Raw genomic sequence first — 7,224 nt, forward strand, 5'->3', positions numbered from 1 at the left:
ACAAATCCAATGGGAATTTTCGATTGGATTATTGCGGGAAATAAAATAAAAGTTTCATGATACTTACATGTTTTGTTAAACAAGATATCTTCAAACAATGAGCATCAGCAGGACAACACTGTTTCAGGACTTCACAGCACCACCCATTCAACTAAAGACAGACTAGCGTCAACATGATTAGGTTTAGATACACATCCACCACATCAGTATGAATTGTAATAACTTGGCTGACCCCGACAAATATCTAGTCCTATATTCAGATCAAAATGTTAATTTGACCCACTTGTCAAGTTATATAATATAAATACCTGCAAAACAAAACTCCCTACCAATAGTCTCAGCTGCACTTTGTGTAATGAAAAATGTAATCTAGCATAACAAGATAAAATAGAGATAAGATAGATCTTTATGGTCTCCCTTAGGAGAAATTTGTCTTGGGCATCGAGATAATACACATAAAACATTCAGGTCAATCAGTCATAGATACAGAACAGAGATCACATATCACATGGCAAAGAAACATACAGGTACAGAACTTTCCCTATTGCACATACATAATCAAATATTGCACTTTTCCTATTGTATTCATATACAAATCAATATTGCACTTTCCCTATTGCACCTATGAGGCACCTTAACATCAGCATGTTAGCATTGTCTGTGTTAGCAACAAGCTTAAAACAACACTCCAATAAGCAAGACTAAATCTTCAAACCCATATATTTTTCGAAACTTTACAGCAAATTCAAACACGCAACCATAGACCATTTGCATTGGGATCACACCTGAAACAACGCCAAATCAGGCCAGGTAGCTTCAAGAAAACTACATTTCTTGTCCATTGCTCAGACCACACACATCTTATAACATTTGTATACATTTAGAAGACGTTGTGTTCATACAATTACATCTTTCAAAATATGTACATTTGTGGTAGATAGATGGACGAAATATTTGTAAAACAGTGACTCAGATCTGAGGTTTTCTCATATAAAGAAAAGTCAGACCGTGGGATCTCAGGCGATAATGGAGTTATTGCTGCTCTTTCAAAGGTCAGTCTTGTTAGTGTGATAAGATTATCGCTGTATGTGTGTATGTGTGGCTGTGAGTAACAGTACAGCCGAAAGAACATCAATTCAAAATCATAACACCTCTGAGTCAGACATGAGTAAACAAAATTTCATTTAAAATAAACAATTTGTTGTTCTTGTTCCCGCCGGAGCTGCTTGTTCTATTGCTGCCCCATTACTCATCTCTTCCACATTATTTGCAGCTCAAGAGGCACAATGAGAACTGCAAGGAACATACTGAGATGAGCATTGCACTGTTGGGGTGTTGCTGGGATACAAAGGAGCAAAATGCCATTTAGACTTTTTTAAGTGTCTGACTCTGTGAGCTTCAGAAATGCTGGTAGGCAGATTTAGCTAAATTCGAACAGAGCCAGGCTGTTTACCACTCTTTCCAGTCTATGCTAAGCTGAGCTAAGCTAAACAGAGACCAAAGTGGTATGTGTGTCATCTCTAACAGCAAAAAATGTTGATTCTGTTAAAAAACATTTGTGTATAATATATAAGCAGTGTTTCATGAGGAAAATAGCCCCAGGTTTTCTCATTAAAGAGTACATTTAAGGCATTTTCTCACAAGTTTCAATACTATCACTGTTGATACTTGAATATATTATATTATGTTAACATGGCATGTCTGGAGAAAGTGACATTGTTTAATCCAGATGTGGTTTCTAAGTATAGATTTGAATGAATCTTCCATGACTGTTTGCTAGACAAATAGTGACTGTAATGTAAATGTTGTTATTGAGCTGTGATGACGAAGTGAAGTATTTTAGGGTTGATCTCAGTGTCTCCACAAACAGCTGAAAGCATTAACAGCACAATATATTTTTTTCTTTTTATTTGGAGTGGAGTAATGTAAACAGGTCTTCAAAAAAACGATTAAATAAAACCCAAACACTACCCTTTGAAAAGTTGTTTTTAAATATTTTAGAAAAATGTTCCCAAAAATTGGCAACCATACATATGGTTGCAGCAGCACGAGACAAAAGGGTGTAATTATAATATTGTGAATGTCAGGGGCTCCCCCTGGTGGCCGGATGTAATCATGCAGTACAAATTCTGAGGTTACAAATGTTTGGATTTGCTGCCAAACTGCACTAAAGAAATCTTAATGTCCATGAATTGACTTGTCAAAAGCACGACATTGCTTCTTAATCATTTGAGGTTTTTCTTGATGGATCATTTTCTAAAGTGTAAAGATATTGCAGTTGTGTTATGTATGGCTGGACAGTATAGACTTTTCTTACTAAAAATGGCAAAAGATAATTTCAATTTGTTGTTTCTAAGCAAGACAACATGCAACGGGTATTTAATCAAAGATAAAATGCGTAATTTCCCTGAAAACACTCGTAAAAATTATGACCTCTACTTGAAAATGTAATGTAGTTTATAGGTGGGTGATTCTCTGAATCCTTTTGGGTCTTCGCATTTTTGAAAGAAATACCTTAAAATATTGCATTTTTGATCATAACATCTGGTAGAGGACTACTTAAACCTTTGAGAAAACACATGTTCCCACCTCAGGCATACAATCACAATCATTACTGAGTTTCCTTCTTACAAAAAGTTATTTGGAGTTCAACCCTGTCACAGACAACTTGGAGTCTGTGTGAATATGATTCAAAAAGATATTCAAGTTCATTCTTGTTGAACCTTAATCATCAGAAGTCCCTTGTTTAGAATCACCTATGTTAAGTCGATTTTTTCTTTTAAAATACTCACCATTTGACTGCACAAGGAGATCATTAGAACTTTGTCGGCCTTCAAATGTTATCAAAAATATGCATTAAACTTAGAATTTTGTTTAGGTTTCATATTTTGTCTGATTATCTTGTACACTGTAAACACAATACAACACTTCAAAGTTCATATCACTAAAATATTAATACAAACCTATTAAATAACAGGGTTGAACTCAGCATGACAGGGTTGAATATGATAACAAGGTTGAAAGGACAACACATTTTTCAATATGGTATGGATTTATTTAGCTGAGTAATTAATGATTATGCATTCAATTAAATGGAAATTCAAATGAATTACAGCTGAACTATCAAAACATTTGATACAACATCAAGTATTTAAAATTACATTTAAAAATCATCAAAAACATGAATGGAATGAATCAGTCCATATGGTCAGCACACACCATTGCCCCAGCACCTCTGTGTCTTTGCGTTGGCCTCTGTGACACAGCCACTGCCACCTTCTTGAGAAAGCTGAAATGCTGTGTATTCCAACATTCACAGTGTAACTGCTTTTGGGTAGAGCACATACAGATGACATCACGAGATACTATCTCTCCTGGAGCGAGAGTTACCAGCTGATGGATTCACATGGTTCCTGGGACTGCTGTTAGGTTTGATGGCATCCTCTCAAGTGCCTGCTGTTGACAAAGAACAACTTAATCGATGTATTGGTCTCCAATAGGGCATTGAAGAGCTCACGTGCATCTTTGATGTCCTGACCATGGCTTATTAGCATGTCAGCAGTCCTCTTCAAGGCTGCACCAACACCATCTGGTGCTCCCTTACCATGGCTGGCCTCAAAGAAATTCCAAGTCCCTGCATTAAGGCCTCTTTTCCTTAGCTCAATGCTAAAAAAGAAAAAAAGTGCCCTTCTGCTTGTACTGGGTACAAGGACCATCACTAAAAAAGTGTACCACAGAAACATCTGGGTATGTTGCCTGCACATGATCCAGTACAGGGTTTAGATGCTCCCATATAGCTGCTGGGCTTTTATGTTTTGATGGGGATATTGTGGTGAAACAGGTTGGTTCTTGGATGCCACCTACATAAACGACCCCTATATGCAGTGTTGCCTGCTGGTGGGATGATCCGAAGTACACTGCTTGGATTTCCGAACTGTACTTGCAGGTAAAGTTCTCAGAAAAATCTACGTAAATTAGGCATTCATCAGTGGCCATGCTCTTCCTTAGCTCACCGTAGTAGGCATACTGCTGCCTAATACTAAAAGAATGATTTTCGTGCAGTTTGCACATGCACGTGTCACGGTCAGACAGGGACGGGTGCACAACCCAGAAGGGACGTTGGTGGCAAAATGCAGGGTATGAGATCCTCACCTTTGTTCTCGGCTAGACATTTTCTGTGGAGGTTTCTTTTTCTTGTGTCTACAAGGAACCTTTTTTGCATCTTTACCTTGTTTCTTGTAATGGTTTGTTTTCTTCCTGTAGTTATCCTGCTGACATCATCTCTCGTCAAGAGGAGGAGTGTTGATATTGCTGAAAGCTTCCCTTTCTTTCTGTCTTCTTTTAGCTTTCCTCCACATCTTACGCTTCTGTCGTTTAGCTCTGTCACTCAGATCACTGATAGTTTTCTTTTCCCCCTCCTCAGTATTCATTTTCCACCTCTTGCGCTCACTCCTGAGATCATTTCCCCTCCTATCTGTACTCTCTTTGCCTCTCTGCTGCTGTTTTTCCCATTGTGATGTCTGAAAATATTAAACGTTTTTTTAAAAACAGTAAGAGTGATAGACATGACCATTTAGTCATCTAAGAAATGTCAAACATTCAACCCTATCACAACAGTTCAACCCTGTTATAAGAAATGTGACCGGGTTGAAGTAGCCATGACCTTGTTTAGCTAAGACATAGCCCCACATGGATTAACCCTTGTGCCCTCCTCGAATTTTCAACCTTTCGACCCCTTCGTGGCAAAAATGTACACGCCCATAATAACTTCTATTAAATCATCATACATCAATATTTCTTTCTACTTTTTGTTTCATGAATCACATATACAAGTTCTAAGTACTCAAAACTACCAAACATTCAATCATTGTCAGGAATTTAACCCTTTAAAGGCCTGTTTCATTATTTTAATTATTTCATTTATCTCAAAAATGCCTCATTGACTTCCATTCAGACAACATTTTTTGATCTCACTGCCATTGCAGTATAAAACCATGCATTTTGTAATGTCAGCATTTCATTTAGAAGACAAGTAGTGATATTTGATATTTCTACTCTATTCCAACAGATTACACCATTTTCCCACTGGAGGCCGATGCATGGAATTCTTACATTTTTGCCAGTTATATTATGGAGCCGTTTGACTACCAGGGGGCCCCGAGAGTGGTGTGTGTGTGTGTGTGTGTGTCATTTCCAGCAGCAGACCAGCAGGTCCTGCAGCATGTGACCTGGTGCTCTCTCAGGTGATAGAACAAGGCCTGTGCACAACCAGCACACACCTCTCCTCCCTCTGTGTGTGTGTGTGTGTGTGTGAGAATCTGTAAGCATGCACGGATCATTCCATGGGAAAAAAGGCCATCTTTTGAGGGATGTCTTTGATGTGTCTTTGAAGAGCTGCTTGATTACTCAAAAACTAAAAACAACTGTTAGTGTGTTTATGCACCTGGCTGCCAAAGATAAACATGCAGTTTGACCAAGGGCTGATTTCATTAGTGAGCAGAGAAGGAGAAAGACCTGGAGCAAAGAGAAGGAACTCAAATGAAGAAGCATTTCAGTGCAGAGGAGACTTCAGAAGTAATCTTGTAGCCTTCTTCTGCCAGTGAGCTGCAGGACTCATCTGAAGAAGACACAAGGTTCGAGGGGGGGTCTGACACTGAATGCTCTCTGGAGTCCAGCATTTCTTTGAGTTCCTCTGACCCTTCATCTGAAAGTGGAGAGAATACTGAGGGTCCAGTCCACAGTGAGGGGACAGAGAAGAACGGAGGTCGTTCTCCCAGGAGCTGGGGAAAACCAGGGTGTCCTCACAGATTGTGAGAAGAAAGCCCCCCGTGGTGGTGGATGGTGGGCCGGACCCTCAGTGTCCTCTCCACTTTCAGAGGAACTCAAAGAAAATAATTCAAATAATGAAACGGGCATTTAAAGGGTTAAAATCCTGAAAATTATCGAATGTTTGGTAGCTTTGAGCACGTTAGAAGTTGTTCAAGTGATTCGTGGGAAAAAAAGTTTAAAGAAATATTGATGTATTTAATAGCAGTTATTATGAGCGTGTACATTTTTGCCACGAAGGGGTCCAGAGGGTGCAAAATGCATCACGAGAGTATACAAAACATGTAAGAGTAAACGACATTGGATTTCAAAAATGTGACTCAAAAGAAGACTTCTTGCAAAAATCCATGCCAGAAGCTGTAACAGATCAAAAAAAAAAAGTCAGATAAAATGTACAAAAATGCCCGAGGAGGGCACAAGGGTTTTAAGGACATCATAAAATTGTAATATTTTGCAAAATTATTGTTTAATTTTTCCCAAAGAATTGTTTACCATCATTAATTCATACAACAGTTGAAATGTTGAGCTTGAAAATATCAATCTGACAATAAAAAAATGAAATATAGGTACGAAAAGATACCGACACTTGCCTTTCTTTGCCGCCTATCCCTTAATAGACTTCTTCTCCCTCAATGCAGATGTCACATGGACTAATCCATTATTTGAATAGGGTCAAATCTATGGCGTGACAGGGTTGAAACAAACTGGGGGACGTGTGTCAATAGTGCAATTTCATAGATAATTCATGTTTTTTTTCTGTTAAAGTACACACGCATATGATTATATTAGCATCAAAATGTTGGTATAATTGGCAATTGTTATGACATGCAAAAATGTGTGTTGTCTACTACAAAGACAACTAATTATTATAAAACAATATATATATATATTTAGTTTTACATTGTAATGCAAAACACCCTGTTCCTTTCATTTAAAATCTTTGAAGTAAGCTTGGGGGACACAAAGGGCACCCGATTCAGAGAATCACCCAGGCACTGATATAGCACAATCTATGTTTTCCAAATATAAATGGTACGTACAAAAAATAAATAGTGGTGAAATACACTTGATGGATGGCTCTACAGTGAGGCTCAATCACCTGATCACAGCCACCGCAGAACTCTTCATCTCAAGCTTTATACGTTGGCTGAAGGGCTACCAAAACAAAACACTGTAGCAGACGGTAGCAATAAGTTATTTCAATCATTGTTTGTTTTGATGAAAGAAACGTAACACATCACTATCTGTACAAAAAAATATTTCAGTAATTCCAAAGTGGAAAAAGCACGATCTCAAATTGAGCTTTAACCTAACCCAACATGCCTTCGGAAAACATCTTTAAAAATGTGTATTTTGGTAAATATTGTAACTTCCAAAAAAAATAACCACAAAACAAGA

Source organism: Gymnodraco acuticeps, unplaced genomic scaffold (assembly GCF_902827175.1).
Source record: "Gymnodraco acuticeps unplaced genomic scaffold, fGymAcu1.1, whole genome shotgun sequence".
In the NCBI taxonomy this organism is placed as follows: Eukaryota; Metazoa; Chordata; class Actinopteri; order Perciformes; family Bathydraconidae; genus Gymnodraco; species Gymnodraco acuticeps.